This window comes from Epinephelus moara, chromosome 16, assembly GCF_006386435.1.
Source record: "Epinephelus moara isolate mb chromosome 16, YSFRI_EMoa_1.0, whole genome shotgun sequence".
NCBI lineage: Eukaryota > Metazoa > Chordata > Actinopteri > Perciformes > Serranidae > Epinephelus > Epinephelus moara.
Window position 1 is genome coordinate 43874361 of NC_065521.1, and position 17593 is coordinate 43891953.

The 17593-nt window shown below is 41.5% G+C and overlaps 1 long non-coding RNA gene across 1 annotated transcript; it reads right to left on the bottom strand.

Annotated features, from left to right (window-relative positions):
* Nucleotides 1–14123: 14123 nt before the first annotated feature.
* LOC126402240 (uncharacterized) lies at nucleotides 14124–17377 on the bottom strand. Its single transcript, XR_007571164.1, has 3 exons — nucleotides 17172–17377; nucleotides 16284–16337; nucleotides 14124–16102 (listed from the first exon to the last, which is right to left on the bottom strand). It is a non-coding gene; the product is annotated as an uncharacterized LOC126402240 (long non-coding RNA).
* Between the last annotated feature and the right edge of the window lie 216 nt (nucleotides 17378–17593).

The window sequence follows — 17593 nt, forward strand, 5'->3', positions numbered from 1 at the left end:
TGAAAACTACGAACTCGCGTCTCCCATTCTTCTTCTTCTACGTTTTCTGGCGGTTGGCAACCAGCTTGTAAATGCATTACCGCCTTTCCGACCCGGAGTGTGGATATCACCATGGAGAGAGGTGCGCTACGTCAGACTTAATTCAAACATAACTGTTTGCATCCCCCGTTTTGCGAATCAACATTTTTTAGAATCAACCAAAACCCGGCTAAAGCGAGCGTATTTTAGTTTGTGCGAATCAGGGGATTTTAATTAGAATTTTGGCATTTCCATCATAATTTTCCAATGTGATACTTCTAGATGCGCATCTAAACAGGCTGATGGAAACATGGCTAGTGACCTCACAAAACATGTTTGTGCTGTAGCTGAAGAATTCTTACGCTGATAATGACAAAATTTCACACAAAGGTCTAAGTAGGATAAAATGAAGAAGTGATAACATTTTATATCCAAAAGGTCAAAGGTCAGCCTCACTGTGACATCATAAGGATCTGCAAAAACACTTTTCTGGCCATTACTCTTTGTCATATTTCAGGAACAGAAAGGGAAAAATGTAGTCAGATACGGCATTGGTGACCCTAATCTTATGTGTTGACCTTGAAATTGTCCTGATTGTATAGATCTGCTGTGCTACTGGGATGAAGACGTTTGCGAAGCATCAACATTTTAGAATATGTAGCTTCTCTGCGGCAACATTCATGTTTGACACATTGTCTACATTCATGGCTATGTATGATTCTGGACAGACTTGGATGTATACTGCAACTTGACTGACTCGTGGAGGCATACGACTGCGAGGTGGTAATCCTAGTTTTTCTTGAGGTTTGCCAGGTGTGAAATTGACCTCTACTCTGTCTCACCTGGACATGGTGTCTTCAACCATGAATAAACCCCACAAACATCCATTTTTGTATCTCACAAACTCTACGTATAAACCTTTTCTCTGTTTGCATCCACAAAAACACCATTCTGCAGCAGACTACTTAATCATTTCACTGGCCTTATTTATCATGCTTCAGTGTTTTTCTTTTACATTGTCTTCATCCTCATTTTTTATTCGCTGTCAAGCCAGAATTTTTTTTACGACAGCCGTGTTGCTCCTTAATTGTCCTCCTTGACTGTCCCCCTGGAGCTCTTTGCAGTACACTTTGCAGTTTCTCGTCATTTTCTCTGTAAAGCGCAGACTGCTTAAGGTTCCCAAGAGTGGTGGCGCTGAACGAACAATTTTATCTTAGCAATGTAAAAGCAGAAAGCGTCTGCTGCATACATCATTACAAGAGTTTAAAGAAGCTTTTAATGATTGCAAGACAACAGCAGCCTCAGCTTTTCCCACACAGAGTTCTTCAGTACTGCTGATAACAAAGGACTAAAACTAGACTTGTGGAGAGTCTCTGAGACCTCTGCACGTATTCATCACCTGCTCTTCGAAGCCTTAGTGATCTATTATGAAGCGAGAGTTGCACAGTAGAGTGGAATATTTGACCTTAAGCTATGTATTGTTTTGGAACAAGGCATAAATTAAGGGACGTCATCAGCTTTTTAGTTGAATGTTATAGAACAAAAATACAAGAAAGTGTTTTTTTTCTTATTGTTACTTATTTTGATGTGAAATGGAAGGATTTATGACCAGTAAATCTAAGGAGTCATTTGGGAGGTCCAGTCAAGGACAACAGCCTAATTGCCAGAATGAATGTTGGCATTCTTTACATTTGTGCGTTACGGCAACGGGTTGTGTTAGAACCAAAATCCAGCACGCAGGAAACCAGGAAGAGTTGGTAATGATGTTTAATGCTAATACAGGTACAGGGCAGGGCAGATACAGTTCAACACTTGAGCGAAGACTCTCCACAAAGTCTCTGGCAGCCTGGTTGAGGTGAGTTTAATAACAGGCAAAGTTTCCATATAGGAGCAGGCAGGAGATGTAGTCGTGGAGGCTGGAGATTTGGAACCAGGTAAATACACAGTATGCATACACAGTAGCAAGTGTGACGACATAATGAAGGTCTCTGGACCACAGGAAACCACAGGTAAGCAGATGGGAGCACTCACACTGTCGCATCGTCATTGGATGGTAATACCAAACAGCCACAGGCAAACAGGAACCAAGGATGCAGAAGCAGATCTCGAGGTCGGGGACAGAAGGCTGGTGCGGTTACCGGGAATCAGATGAGGCAGGTCAGTCAGCGGCAGGCAGGGTCGGCAACGGGGAAATCAGTCCGGAAAAAAGTGCTGGAGAGTTTTGCATGAGTGGCAGCGTTAGGCTGGGGTGTATATACAGGAACAGGTGAATGGAATTGCCTTGATGAGGTGGACGTGATTGATGCTGAGGCATGGAAAAACCGGGGTGCATGGAAAACTACTGAATGGGAGCTGGGTGACTGGGCAGGCAGAAATGAGCATGTGATCAGTGATGCAGAACTGTGACGTGTGGTGAATATGTTGAAACTTTACGTTTCTTTATGTTTCAACAGCACTGTGGTTTACATGTTTTTAGGTTTAGGCACAAAAACCACTTGGCTATGGTTGGGAAAAGATCATGTTTTCATTGTTTATTTGTTTCATTGTTTATTCATGTTTTTCATTGTATATTGTATATATTTCAGATTGTCTACTTTACTATTTTATTATTTATTTTATTTTATTGTCTACTTTAATATTTTATTTTATTTTATTTTAATGTCTACTTTAATATTTTATTTTATTTATTTCATTGTCTGTTTTAGTATCTTATTTATATCTTATCTCTTTATCTCTTGTTTCCATTCATGCTGTATTTCTATTTCTACTTTGCACGGAGCATTGGAACAAAAACAATTTCCCCCCGGGGATTAATAAAGTATTCTGAATCTGAATGTTTTGGCACGGCTGGAAAAGCAGCAATGGGTGTGGTTACATGATGTCTTCTCATTCAGAATGAAATCATTCGGAATTAAAGTCTTTCCAGGTAGTTTACATGGGAAATATTCATTCTGAATGAGGGTTTACGCGGGAGATCAGTTTAATCGCCTTTTAATCGTCTGTATTCGGGTCCACGCAAGGTTTGGGGCAGGGAAGGTTTCTGATTGGATAGGGGGTGGGGCAGATGTTACGTGTTTACGTTTACCGGAAGAAAACACTGTAGTCCTCGCTCCGGATAACAAGATGCTTGATGACGCCGTTCTTAGTGCCTTTTTCGGGCTTGTTTTGCTTATATTTTTAAAGCAGCAGTACGACAACAACCTTGTTCTGCTAATGCTTCGTCTGTTGAGGAGGAGAAGGGAGGTAGAAGGTCGAAGAAGGGAGGTAGAAGACCGTGCTGTGGTGCATGGAAACCGGTCAGTGCAACAAGTCCGACTGCTCTATCTCAGCCAGTTGCTATGCGCGCTATACACGTCATTGCGCCAGAAGGGCAAGGAAACGAGCATGCACAGAAAGACCGGAATTAACCTAAAGAGGAATGAGTGTATACAAGTGCGAGAAATTCTTTCATTGGGAATTAGAAACGGAATATTCCAGCCCCTTACATCGGATTGAATCTTCAATCGCATTGGCCATTTTCATTCCGAATTAGGTCAAGATCACTTTTAATAGGAATGAACTTTCATTCCGAATGAAAAGGGAATTAAACTGTCCATGTAAACGTACTCAATGTCTCAGTAAAAAGCAACCGCTGTTAGTGGCACTATCCTCAGTGGAAAAACAGTGTGGGTCCCTTACCAACACCCACGTTTGGTGGCTAAAAAGCTGCTGGAAACACAGCTACAAACAATCAGTTTTATTGTTTGTTGCTCTTGAACAGTGACCTGCAGTTTGGCAGGGTTCTTGCTTACAGGTGAAAAAACATCACCAATCCCTCCACCTCCTGATGACAAAGTCCACTCATATGTGTTTTAGAAACATTATGATACATATGACCATGCAAATGTAATGTATTTGTGGTTTGCAAAAACATACAATTCTAGCATTCTCTTCTGGCAACTGTTCCTGAAAAAGGGAAACATGAAGCATGAGCTACATTTTTACTTCAGTGCCATCACGATTACACCTGCATAACCTGGTGCAGCGGTAACTAAAAGAATAAAAGATAAGCTTCAAAATTCTCATTAAAAACTAATGATGGCTGCCCTTCATCTCAATCCAAGAAAGCATATTAGCCCAAACCAGGAGTTAAACTGACTCCCTGTTGAAGGTGCTACAAAGTCTCATGGCAATCCATCCAATAGCTATTTCAGCCTGAACCGAAGTGGTGGACTGACCGAACAACACCAGAGAGACTAAAAATCCCTCTAAAGAAGGATGGAGGAAACGTGGGAAATAGTAGGAAATAGAAACCTGAAGAGGATAAGGAATATAGAGTGATGAAGGAAGCAACATCTGCAGTTCATTTCACAACTTCTTTCACTTTATCACACTCTTTCCATCCTCTGTCTGTCACTCAAAGTTCAAGAGACCCTCTCACTCGCCTGTAGGGCCTCTAAATCCTCAGCATTTGAATATCAATGGAGCTTATAAAGCTCACGAAAACAGCAAAACAACAGCCTTTGATTATTGTGAGTGTGTTTTGTTTATTCATGCATGTGCACTTGAAAATGTCACTTATTAGCCATTGATTCTGTTTAAGTGTGCGCTTCCGTCCAGCAAATGCTTGTTACGTGAGCTTGGACCTTGATGCTCATCACACCAATTTTTACTTTGTGTTCTTTGTTTGACCTAATTTAATGTACATATGCAGATGCATGCACACAGTAAACAATGGGTTATTTTAACTGTGGCTGAATATATTGCTGCTTTGATGGTCTCAACAACTTGTTGTGGGGGTGTTATTATATGCTGCTGCTCTGGCCCCCCAGAAAGATAAGGCTGGTCCTGCAGTACCAAAATAAGGCCGAGGTGTCTCACTGTAGACAACGCAACCACCAGAATAAATGTTGGCATTGCACATTTCTGAAAACCACCAATGTTACATTTGCAAGCTGTGTAGAACCAACCTAGAGGAAAGGCAGTTCTTTGTGTCCATTGGTGACTTTACCTCGGACAGAGTGGGTATTACGTGTGGAGTACCCCAAGGTTCAATTCTTGGACCACTACTATTCAACCTCTGTATGCTCCCACTCACACGTTATACAGAAACACAACATAAATTACCATAATTATGCAGATGATTCACAACTCTACATATCCCTTTCTCCCTTTCTCCTGATCCCATACATTCCCTAACTCAGTGTATTGAAGATATTAATCTATGGTTGTCAGATAATTTTTTACAACTGAACAAAGACAAAACAGAAGTACTCATCTTTGGTGCAAAGGCTCAGAGACAGAGAATTGCAGCTCATCTCAATTCTCTGTCTCTGAAGAGCAAAAGTGAAGCTAGAAATCTGGGTGTGATCATAGACAGTGATCTAAATTTTAAGAGCCACATCAATCATCTCACAAGATCAGCCTTTTACCATCTAAAAAACATCTCCAAACTAAGGGGCTTTCTATCAAAATCCGCCTCCGAGAAATTAATCCATGCTTTTATAACAAGCACACTAGATTATTGTAATGGTCTACTCACCAGCCTCCCAAAATCCGCTGTGCAGCGACTACAGTTACACCTGTTCTTAGATCTCTGCATTGGCTACCTGTCAAAACCAGAATCGATTTTAACATTTTATAAACAGCATACAAAGCTCTAAATGGCCTTGCACCTCAGTATATAAAAGACATGCTGATTGGATACAAAACAGCAAGAACTCTCAGGTCCACAGGCAGTGGTCTTTTAACCATCCCACGTACTAACTCTAAAGCAGGAGATCCTGCCTTCTGCACTTATGCCTCAAGAAGATGGAACACCCTGCCTGAAGACCTGAGAAAGGCCCCCACACTGAACACCTTTAAAAGCAGGTTAAAAACCTTACTTTTTAAAACCGCCTATGGTTAAATTCCTTGTGTGTGTGTGTGTGTGTGTGTGTGTGTGTGTGTGTGTGTGTGTGTGTGTGTGCATATTTCTCTTCTGCACTTGCACTTTTATGAATGTGTTGTGATTGTATTGTAATTTTATGTAAAGCACATTGTGTTGCCTTGTGTATGAAATGTGCTATATATATATAAAGATTGACTTGACTTGACTTGTAGGAGATACCTTTCAAAAACGCTGTGGTTAACCTGTGGTTTGGATTAGGCATAAAGGCCACTTGATTATGGTGAGGAAAAGATCACAATTTGACTTAAAATAGCTGGTTTTGGGGGCAGGATCCCGGCAGGACACACAGTGATGTCTTGATAAACAAAACCTGCTTTACGTGGGACTATCCCTGCTGGAAAAACAGTGAGGGGCTGCAACAAAACACCAACGTTTGGTGCCTAAAAAGCTTCTGGAAGCACAGACTGACTTGCTAAAACCAACCAGTTTTACTGTGTGTTGGTCTTGAACAGTGGTCTGCAGCACACCATCCACCATCTCCACCTCCTCCAGATCTTTTGGACATGGGCTGGCCTGAATTGGCTTGGCTTAGGCAGTCAGCCCAGTGCGGCAGGGATTTGCATTTCCCTTACATCAGGGCTACCTACTTGAAGATGTGTCTTTGCGGTAAGGGCCTGTTGTGGCTGTTTCTGCTTTTACTCTTGCTCCCTGCAGTATTTATAGACTTGCCTTTATTGAAGAGAAGCTGCTAACAAAGTTCTGTTACTTCAGTGATGAACACATTTCATTTCATGTAGATTCTTCACAATAAAAATCCCTTGTTATTTTGTTTTGTAAAAAGTTTTGTTGTGAAGCAGCAAAATAAGGAGCAACTTCACACAACTTCCAATACGGCTTGTAGTGAACATGAAACAGTAAAATAAAGCAGATATCTAAAGTAAAAACAGGACGCAGGAGAGAAACTGAACTCCAAATCACAGAGATTCAGTTAGAAGCTACAGACGTACTGAGAGCTGAACACACACAGACTTTCTCTCTGGTCTCCTGCAGACAGAGGAGAGGAGAGTCTCTGAACACACATGGCTTGTTTGAGGGGGAGAAAAAGCAGAAACGTTAATGCCAACATTTTCTTCCAGCCACTATGCTGCTGTGGCACCACTTGCTGGGACTAAAGCATGACCCTGAATATTTATATATGCTATATGCTCTCCATAAGAGCAAATTCCTGGCTTTAGTCAGTTAATCTCATTTTAAGATACAGCTCAAAGGGAGATTTACTGCAGCTCACCTACCTGATGTAGAGGTGAATATAAAGGCAGTAGTAAATGGTACAAAGGCCATTCCAACTTAAAACAGAAAGAACCATGTCTTTGACTTATAATAATTTACTGAGTAATAAAGTATGTTTCAGGCCATACCTTAGAAATACTTTCTGTCTGTACTGTGAAAAAATCCTGCTTTTAAAGGTTAAAATGTTTAAAGGTTAATCACATATTCAAATTCAGCTAGAACTCTGAGCAGTGTGGCGCAACAGCTGTAGGATGTGGGACCTCGTGGCTTTTTAGTGCGCGACACACAGGGTCCTGGGACACAGTGGAGAATGTCTTACCACCACTTAGCTCGTTTGTCAGAGCTAACCAGCCACTGTTGGACTCCCTGGGAGTCTGCTGGAGCTTCAACAGTCACTGGAAGCACATTTATGGTCCCTTTAAGAGAGTCACACAGTCTTTTGTTGAAAATTCTCCTCAACATTGGCATCTCCAAACAAGCAGCCACTTGGTTTACAGATTATTTGGCAAGTAAGTTTAAGTTAAGTTTATTTACTTATTAATCCCCCTGAGGGGAAATTCAATATTTTCACTCTTGCTTGTCATTAACACACAGGTCCGAAAGACACACACATGCACAAACAGGACCTATACATGCACAAAGTGGAGAGATGTCAGAGTGAGGGGGCTGCCCTTGGTCAGGCGCCCCGAGCAGTTGGGGGGGTTCGGTGCCTTGCTCAAGGGCACCTCGGCAGTGCCCAGGAGGTGAACTGGCACCTCTCCAGCCACCAGTCCACGCTCCATATTTGGTCCGGATGGGGACTCGAACAGGCGACCCTCCGGTTCCCAACCCAAGTCCCTAGGGACTGAGCTACTGCCGCCCTGAACGCAATGTGTTCAGATGGCTAGAGTTAGTTCTACCTTTCTTGAGGTCACAAAAGGCGTACCTCAAGGCTCAGTCTTAGGACCCATTTTGTTCACAATTTACATTTATGATCTGTGCGCAAACTTGTCAATTGCCTCATATCATCTTTATGCGGATGATACTGTAATTTATTGCTGTTCACACTCAATTGCACAGGCATTTGAATTCTTGCAGTCCGCTTTTGATGTAGTGCAGACTCGTCTTGAACAACTGAAACTGGTTTTAAATGCTGAAAAATCCAAAGTAATGCTCTTTTCTAATTCATCTGTTCTCCCAGAGAAGATCCCCTCAATTAGAACTGCTCAAGGTAAAGCTTTTGAGCTAGTCATCAGTTACAAGTACCTGGGCTTAATTATTGATGGGGAGCTTTCATTTAAAGCTCACATTAGAAATTTGGTCACCAAATTAAGGGTGAAACTCGGTTTCTATTACAGAAATAACTTGTTTTTTTGGGCAGGATGTTTTTCCCTCAGAGCTCGGAAGCTTCTGATATCAGCTACTTTTCTGCCTGTACTTGATTATGGCGATGTGTATATGTGTGCTTCAACCAGCTGTCTACAGTCTTTGATTCCGGTCTACCACTGTGCTCTGAGGTTTATTACTGGTTGCAGCCGCCCCACCCACCACTGTGAACTGTATGCTAAAGCTGGTTTACCCTCCTTGAATGTACGAAGGTAAACACACTGGATGACTCTGATTTATAAAGCTCTTCTCGGCTTGGTTCCTGCCTATTTATGCACTTTTTTTCAGAGAACTAAAAGCCATTATGCCTTACGATCTAAAACATTTTGCACCTGTCTGCTCCTCGTGTTCAGACTGAAATGGGAAAAAAGCACTCAGTTTCTCGGCCCCCTCTGCTTGGAATACTCTCCAATCTGAACTAAAAATACCAGAACTTATTTCACCTGAAGCCTTTTGCGCTGTCCTAAAAGACCGAGAACGGGAATCTATCAAACAGTGCTTTTGTTCGTAAGCTGTTACTGAAACCATAACTCCTGCACTTTATTTTTCAAATTGGTTAGATTTCTACATTTCATTGTTTGTATCTTTTTATCTGTCTTTACAATTGTAGTATTTATTATGACCTGTGCTGCTGCCTTTCCTGGCCAGGTCACTCTTGTGAAAGAGGTCTTGATCTCAATGGGTCTTTTATCTGGTTAAATAAAGGTTAAATAAACAGTATGTTTACATGCACATTTAAGTTGAGCTACGGTTACAGCTCGATGAGGCCATTTAACTGGACTACTGTCCTTGTCCCAGTATACAAGCACGGGAGGGGAATCCATTTATTGACCCAAGTATATCCGACTCAGCTACAATAGGTGGAGATATGCCCCCTTTCAGCTTGTTAGTATTGGCCCTTTTTACAGTTGACCTATTACGTCACAGACCAAACAATCACCATTCCATGTTCTCTGTCCTCCCATCCATGTATTTTAAAATATTTTACTCTTTCAGCTGACATAGCATGAACTGTGTCCCCTTGTTCGTCCAAAAAGTCACGGCTCTGGATGTAGATCTCCATGCTGTTACAGGCTTCTTCTTCTGTGACACATGTAATGCTATTTGGCAGAAACTGTGGAGCATGCTCAGAACACCTCGGCCAGTTTGGGTTTGAGTGACTCTATACATGCAGGAGGGATTCAACTCCCAATCACATTACACATCAAATCTGATTGAGTACGATTTCAGTCGGACTACATGCATGTAAAGGTGGTGTATTGCTAAAAGGAAAATGCCACTAATGCAAATAAAACAGATTCAGATTCACAGGAGACGCTTGCAAAGTCGATGCCCCCATCTCTTCCAATGCTCACCGTCCTGTGTCCGTAAGTGGTGTCCATGGCATTGAACCACTGTTACCTCTTCTGGCTTGTGCCACACTGGCCATTGTGGTCTTTAATTCTTCTCTAGTCACTTTTGAGTTTTTAACATTCTATCCAACATTGTTCAGCCATTCACTGGAAGCTGTGGTGAGCCATTTGTTGACTTACAAGCTGGAACACCTTCTTGTTCCTTCGATTCCCGTTCCCGCTGTATTTCCTCCTCTCCGACAATAGAGAGGAACGTCTGCACCTCGGTGACTGACCAAGAAACGTTTCAGAATAACAAAAGACAGGCTGCAGTGTTTGCGTGTCCTTTGTCGAGCAAAAGTGAAGATTCTCTGGTGACCAATCAAAAAACTGCAGTGTTCACAGCTCCACCTTTAGTACCAGATCTGTGTGCTCGGTTCCCCAGCAGAGGGGGGACCAAACATGGGGACGGTACGGAACGGTTCCATTGGTACCATCCACAATGTTTCACAGTGGAAATGGAAAAAAGCGCACTGAACTGAACTGAACTGAACTGAACTGAACTGTATCATGCTATAATGGGGCTAATGATGCACACAGGGCTGTTGACAGTACTCTTCCAAGAGCATAGAGCTGTAATATTAGTTGATCAAAAGTCCCTATTTTGTCCGATGTGCCCTTTTATTATACATCTATTGGTTTTCTTTGTTTTTTGCTGGAGAAGCCATCAGTATTACCACCATATGCCAACAATTATCTATGTGATTGTATGTACAGCACAAACATAATTATTTAGAGTGGAGTTCCTTTTCATATTTAGACCTTCATCTCTCCATCTCAAAAGTTCAGTCTGTCTATAACTTGTTTGTGTCACAGAAGTTTGATACATTATTCACACTCCATGCTCGACAGGACGCCCTTAAAGTCATTAAAAGTTCTCACAGCATGAACTTCTGATAGATATGTGGCTCTTTGAAGAGAAAGTATCACAGAAATTCTTCACGCACTAAGGAAAGATGTGGCAATTTGACATCAGCCATCATCTCTGATAAGGTAAAGACTGACTGCAAGAAGGAAGAAGGAGGATCATCAGCCTTTTGCAAACATCTCTGGATCATAGGAACACTTTATGTTTGGGGAGGTATCGATATTTCAAATTCTTACCTACATTTTGTTTGACATGATAAGAACTCTTGAGTAGATTAATTTTGAACATTCTTGAACTTTGTTACAACTCTCTTGCATAATTGTGATTATCAAACAGAACTAGAAAAACTCAGTTATTTGCAGTTGTTTTATTTGTGGTTTTATCAATTTACACAGATGCATAAATGTGCATTAAATTTTCATGTACTTAACACTGGATCATTCTCGTACCTAGACACATGGAAATAAATGTGTCAAATGTGCAGTTACAGTTTACATCCATGTCTGTAGAAAAATAGATGCTTCACACAGTTTTTCCCCTTGGCAGCACCTAAGATCGATACAGTCAGCACAGTTTCAAGGGGAACACCCAAGATGAATGTCACCAATTCAGTATCTGACCAAATGTCTCTCCTTCTGTTCCTGGGATATGACACTGAGTAACAGCCTGAAAAGTGTTTTTGCAGAACATTATGATGTCACAGTGAAGCTGACTTTTTGAATATAAAATGGCATCACTTCATTATTTTATCCTATTAGACCTTTAATTGACATTTTGTTATAATTAGTGTATAAATTCCCAAGTTATGGCCAAAAACATGTTTTATGAGGTCACAGTGACCTTGACCTTCGACTACCAAATTCTAACTAGTTCATCCTTCAGTCCTAGTGAATGCTTGTACCAAGTTTTTTTTGACATGTCCTGTTCACGAGAATGCAATGGACAAGGTCATAGTGATCTTGACCTTGGACCACAAAATGAATTCTAATAATTTTATCACTGACACAAAGTGGATGTTTGTGCAAAACTTGAAGAAATTCCCTCAAAGTGTTTTTTTAGATATTGTGTTCACAAAAATGGGACATATACAAGGTCACTGTGACCTTGATCTTTGATCTGACCACCAAAATCAGTTCACCCTTGAGACCAAGTCGATATTTGTGCCGAATTTGATAAACACTCCCTCAAGGTGTTCTTGAGATATCGTGTTCACAAGAATGAGATGGATACAAGGTCACAATGACCTTGACCTTTGACCTATGACTACTAAAATCTAATCAGTTCATTATTACATTCAAGATGACATTTGTGTTACATTGAAGAAATTTCCTCAAGGTGTTATTGTGTTCACAAGAACGAGACAGATGGATGGACAACCTGAGAACCTAATGCCTCTGGCCTCGGCTATCGGCGCCACTGAGTCATGTTTCCATCATGAACGTACAGGCTGTTTGAAATAACTTCCACAGTAAACATCTGATCTTTCCTCTTACTGTACTCTATCTGTGGGAATCTTGCAGTGTGATTTTGATACAACCTGAACTGCCCGTGGTGAGTTTTACATTAGGTCAGATATACAATTTATTCCTGTATCTGTACCTTCCATTCTGGAGACCTGAGGAGATTTTCTTTCCGTGGGAAATAATCAAGTACCTCTGATCTTCATAAACCTCAGGCCTCAAACATCTGCTATTTGAAGTCTGCCATGTGACGTGTCTCAATTAGAGCCCCTGGGGGTTCTCTGATACCGTGTCCCACCGGTATTGCATGTCACCTCCCGTCCCAGCCACCTCCGTCTGTGTCGTCTACATTAAAGAAATCATACCGAGGTGTTGAGCAGATGGGGAGAATATAATGGTATCTGCTCTACTCTCTACTGTGTGAGGAAATGAAGAGCGAGGAAAAAAAAATCTGTGAAATTGAAGTTCTCCATCATTATTCTTAATACGAAAAAGAAGAAAAACTGCAGCAAAACCAAGAAGCTTCAGAAGTCTGGCACATAATTTGTGGTAGAGTTTTCATTTTAGAGATGATAGACAGAACATATTGTAACACCAGATTATTGTGGCACTCAGGTTATACTGGTTCTATATGAGTAGGGTCTATGAACATTTGTAAGGATTTTGGACAAAAAGCTCAGCCGTATTTCTGACATGCAGAGACATTTGTTTGAGGCGGGTTCATATTTTTGGGATGTGTAGTGGTTTTGACTAGTCTGTTGGTAGATTTGATGGAGGCAGGGTAATTTTTTTGTGATGCAGGGTGATTCTGTGTGGTCAGACGCCAGTTTGCAAGAGTCACTACGATATTTGTGGCATTCAGGGTGATTCTGCTTGGTCGGTTGATTTGATGACGAATTGGTGGTATTTTTGGGATGCAGGAAAGAGGGTGTATTAGTGGCATTATTCTGCCCAGCTGGCAGTGCAATTTGACAGAGGCATGGTGATATTTGCTGGTTGCAGGGCATTGACGAATACGACATTTTAGTATTCGTCGAATACTTCCCAAAAGTCGACTAATAGTCGAATATTCGCCAGAAGGTTGTTTTTTTTTTTCTTAAATCCATGCGGCACTGCTGCTGCCAGCCCTAACCCTCTACGCTGAGTTTGCCTCTGTTAATGAGCATAAATACACAATGTATTTGCTGTCATACATTGTGGATAAGCGTGAATTTTGTTTACCCTCGTTCAGAGTGAGAGATAGAGAAAGAAAAAAAAGAGCATGGACGCGCACCTGTTCAGTTACATAAATAGACACATTGCAGACAAGGTTTTGGGAGGATTCAGTGTGTGTTTACATTTTGTTAATCTTTTATACATTAGGAAGTCTCACTATTATTTGCTATTCATTTTAATAAGTTCTAAAATATTTTTTATCTGACGGTCGTAAGCAGAGCGCAGCGCCCGAGGGTTTAATTTTTACTGTGTCAGACACGCCACTCTAAAAAGTGCATTTTAATCTTGTTCGTTAACGGTTAATAATCGGGTAATGAGCGTCGGCTATCGGTCAGAAAAAAAGTCAAATTGAGCATCGCTATGACATACAAAATGATTTTTCAAACAATTCTATATTCAACAACCATGCCATATATAACTTAAGTTATGTCCACCTTCGGTCGTGACTGTTTCAAAAGCTCTGAATATGCCCCATGCTCAAACTGTTTGAAATACAAGATCAACATCAGATATAACTTGTGAAACAATTGTAGCAATCTCGCCAATAAACATAAATGTCCACAGGTTGCATAAAGTTTACAGACGTCGTTTATTGAAGTAACACATTTTACCCAAATGGTTAGTTAGGCTAACAGAAAATATAGGCTTTAAATGTTGTAAATAAAAATGCAAAACTTAGCCTACTCACCACAGTGCAACACCATAATGAAAGTGCAAAAAAGCAAAATATTCCAGTGGGCTATCAGTCTGTGCCTGCTTGCTAAACAGTTATTCACTCTCGTCAAAGTCCTCCTCTTTAATAATCCTATTCCTGCGCTCTTGGTTTGCGTTCAGGAAAACAAGGGCATCCACATGAGCTGGGTGTAAACTTGCTTTCTGACGGGTAATCGTGTTCCCAGCCAGGGAGAAAACTCTCTCACTTGGGGTGCTGGTAGCTGGGATAGCCAGGTAGCTTCTGGCCAGCTTTGCCAGACGGGGGAACTGCTTCTCCTTGCGCGCCCACCACTCCAGAGGGTTGCTCGTTGTGGAGATGCGGGTCACCTGGAAATATTCCTCTACCTCCTCTGGACAGGTGCTGTCAGTCCTTACTTTTTTACTGGTGTAGTGAGGCCCAAACAGTGGCCTTACGTGTTGACGTCACACACACACTACACTAGTCTCACATGCCCACAGCGCCCCCAGCTGCATATCTGCTGTAGATCATTAATGTAGATGCCATGCCACCGCATTATTACAGCACGGGGCTTTTGAAAAAAGAAAAACAAGAAAAAGACGAATACTCGACTGTGACGCATAGCGTCGATTAGTGGTTTTGATAGTCAAATATTTGAATAGTCGACTATTCGGTGAAACCCCTAGCTGGTTGCAGGGTGATTCTGTCTGGTCACAGGTTACCAAGAGCACAAAAATACCTTGTGGAATTAGGGCCGATTTGAGAAAGACAGAGTGATGGATTTGCCTTGTTGGGCAGTTATGTCTGGTCATCATTTCTATTTGCTGCAGACATGGCAAACTTTATGGCATTCAGGGTGATTCTTGGTGAAGACAAAGACAACATGAGTAAGGATGCGGGCTGGTTGTCATGTTTACAATGCTTTGCAGTGATATGAACTCGTCATGTTCGAGAAACTGTAGATTTGAACACTAAGACAAAAACATCCCTCCTGTCAGTGCTCCTTCAGAAGCTCCAGTAATATTTATGTGTCATAATTATCATGGTGCTGCTCTGTTCCAGGTGGGTGAGGACATGGAGGAGGGTGAGGAGCCGGCACAGTGTTGTGAGGCTCTTTCCGAGCCAATCCGGCCACGTTCAGACAGAAGTGAAGAAAGTCATCGGATGCTCTCTGCCCTACCTGGAAGACATCACCAGCTCCTGCTACCTCAGCAGTGCCACTCACATCAGGACTCCACTTATCCAGGTCAGCACCTGTTTGAACTGTTGCCCTCTGGCAGGCGTTACAAGTCTGTCAAAACACGCACATCCAGATTCAGAGACAGTTTTTCCCTGAGGCCACAAGCACAGTGAACTCATACACACAGTGACTGACTCATCTGCACTGCCACTGATCCATCTACAACACTGTGTTAATATCTATTTTCCTTGACTTAACCATGAGCAATACAGTTTCATTTCAGCGTTTTTATACATTTATATTATTTATCTTATTTATTATTGTGCGTGTGTGTGATTGCTCATGCACCAAAGTGAAGCAGCGCTGTTATAAATATACATATATATATAAATTTGCTTTGCTCATATTATTTTCATCACAGTGTGAACACCACAAATCACATGAAATCTGATCCTTTCAATTGTAATTTGGCGTCAGTCTGAACCAGTGGCGGCTGCTGGTCTTTCAATGAGGGGAAGCTCATTTTCGGCCTACATCATAAAATGCGTCCGTTTATTTATATGTAAATTCTACCCTCTGGGGCTGCTGCGCCAGGCTAGTGTGACTGCCTGTGAGTGCTTTGGGATGGTGGATGGGCTCACAGCAGCACCTGCTGCTCGTTGGGGACAGTAACTGCAGAGCAACAGAAGTCAGAGTCTCCAAACACGAGTACAGTCTCCCAGTGGCGGATTTAGGAAATTTGGGGCCCAAGGCAAAGGCAGGCATGGGGCCCTCTGAAATGAGAAGACAACACACAAAACAACAGGTCAATTATACAGATACATACATTTTAACAGTATTATTTTTTACCAGCAGGTTCTCTGATAGAATACTTAGAATGGATCACATACATAGAATTGATTTCACTATATAAGTTGTTATTTCATAACTGTATATGTGACAGAGATGATTTACCTTTACACAGCTCAAATTTGGGCAGCAGCAGCTGCTGTCCTCTATGTTGTGGTGCTGAAATGAGAAGACAACACACAAAACAACAGGTCAATTATACAGATACATACATTTTAACAGAATACACATGTATTATTTGTTTTACCTTTTGTCCCTCTCTTCCTGTCCCTTTTACTCATATTAATCTCTCTTTTTTCTTTTTCTCTTCCTGTCTTTTTCTCGTAGTCTTTGTATTTCTCTCCCTTTTGTCCTTGTCTTTTTTCTTCTTCTGTCCCTTTTACTCATATTCCTCTCTTTTTCTCTTCCTGTCCTTCTTACACATCTTCCTGTCCCTTTTTCTTGTTGTCTTCATCTCCATTGTTTTCTTCTGTCCCTTTTACTGGTTGTCTTCCTCTCCCTTTTTTCTTTCTTCTTCTTTTTCTCTTCCTGTCTTTTTCTGTAGTCTTTGATTTCTCTCCTTTTTGTCCTTGTCTTTTTTCTCTTCCTGTCCCTTTAACTCACATTCCTCTCTCTTTTTTCTTTTTCTCTTCCTGTCTTTTTCTCATAGTCTTTGTATTTCTCTCCCTTTTGTCCTTGTCTTTTTTCTTCTTCTGTCCCTTTTACTCATATTCCTCTCCCTTTTTCCTTTTTCTCTTCCTGTCCCTACAACAGTAAATGATAACACACATTAAAGCAATAAAACGCCTACTAAATAATTGATTTCTCAGCCTCTGTAGCAAATAGAAACAAAATTCAAAGGTTACTTCAAAATGACCCATACGCTTCTGTCTTCAAGGAATACTTATCAATATAGGGGGAAAAAAATCACCCTTGGACAGTTTTGATACTCACTAGTTCATTTCTACATGACGGACCCTCCCCAACAGGTGTCGACGTCGTTGTTGTACTTACCGGTTGTGGGTTGCTGCTGCTGTTGCTGCAGCTGGCCGCTGCCGCAGGCGCAGTGAAGAAATTTGTCACTTTCGGTAACTTAGACATCAACTTTCGGGTTTCCTCCTTCTTCCTCCTCTTTTCAGCACCGCTGGGGTAGCTTCTTTTCATTTTGTGTTTTCTTTTCTCTCCTCCAGTACTCCACTCTTCCTCTCTCGCCACTTCTCGCGCCGTTTGTTTTCGGTTTTCTGCTGTCTTCCTGGATCCGTTCTGCACATGCGCAGTAAGATGGACTGATCCATTGTAGTGGAGACTGAAGGGGGGGCCCCGACACACACATAATACAATAAGCATTCTGCTGGCATTTTAGCGAGAGGATTTTATTCAAAAACATAATTAATGTGCGCAAATAAGTAATAACTATATTAACCATAAGTGTATGA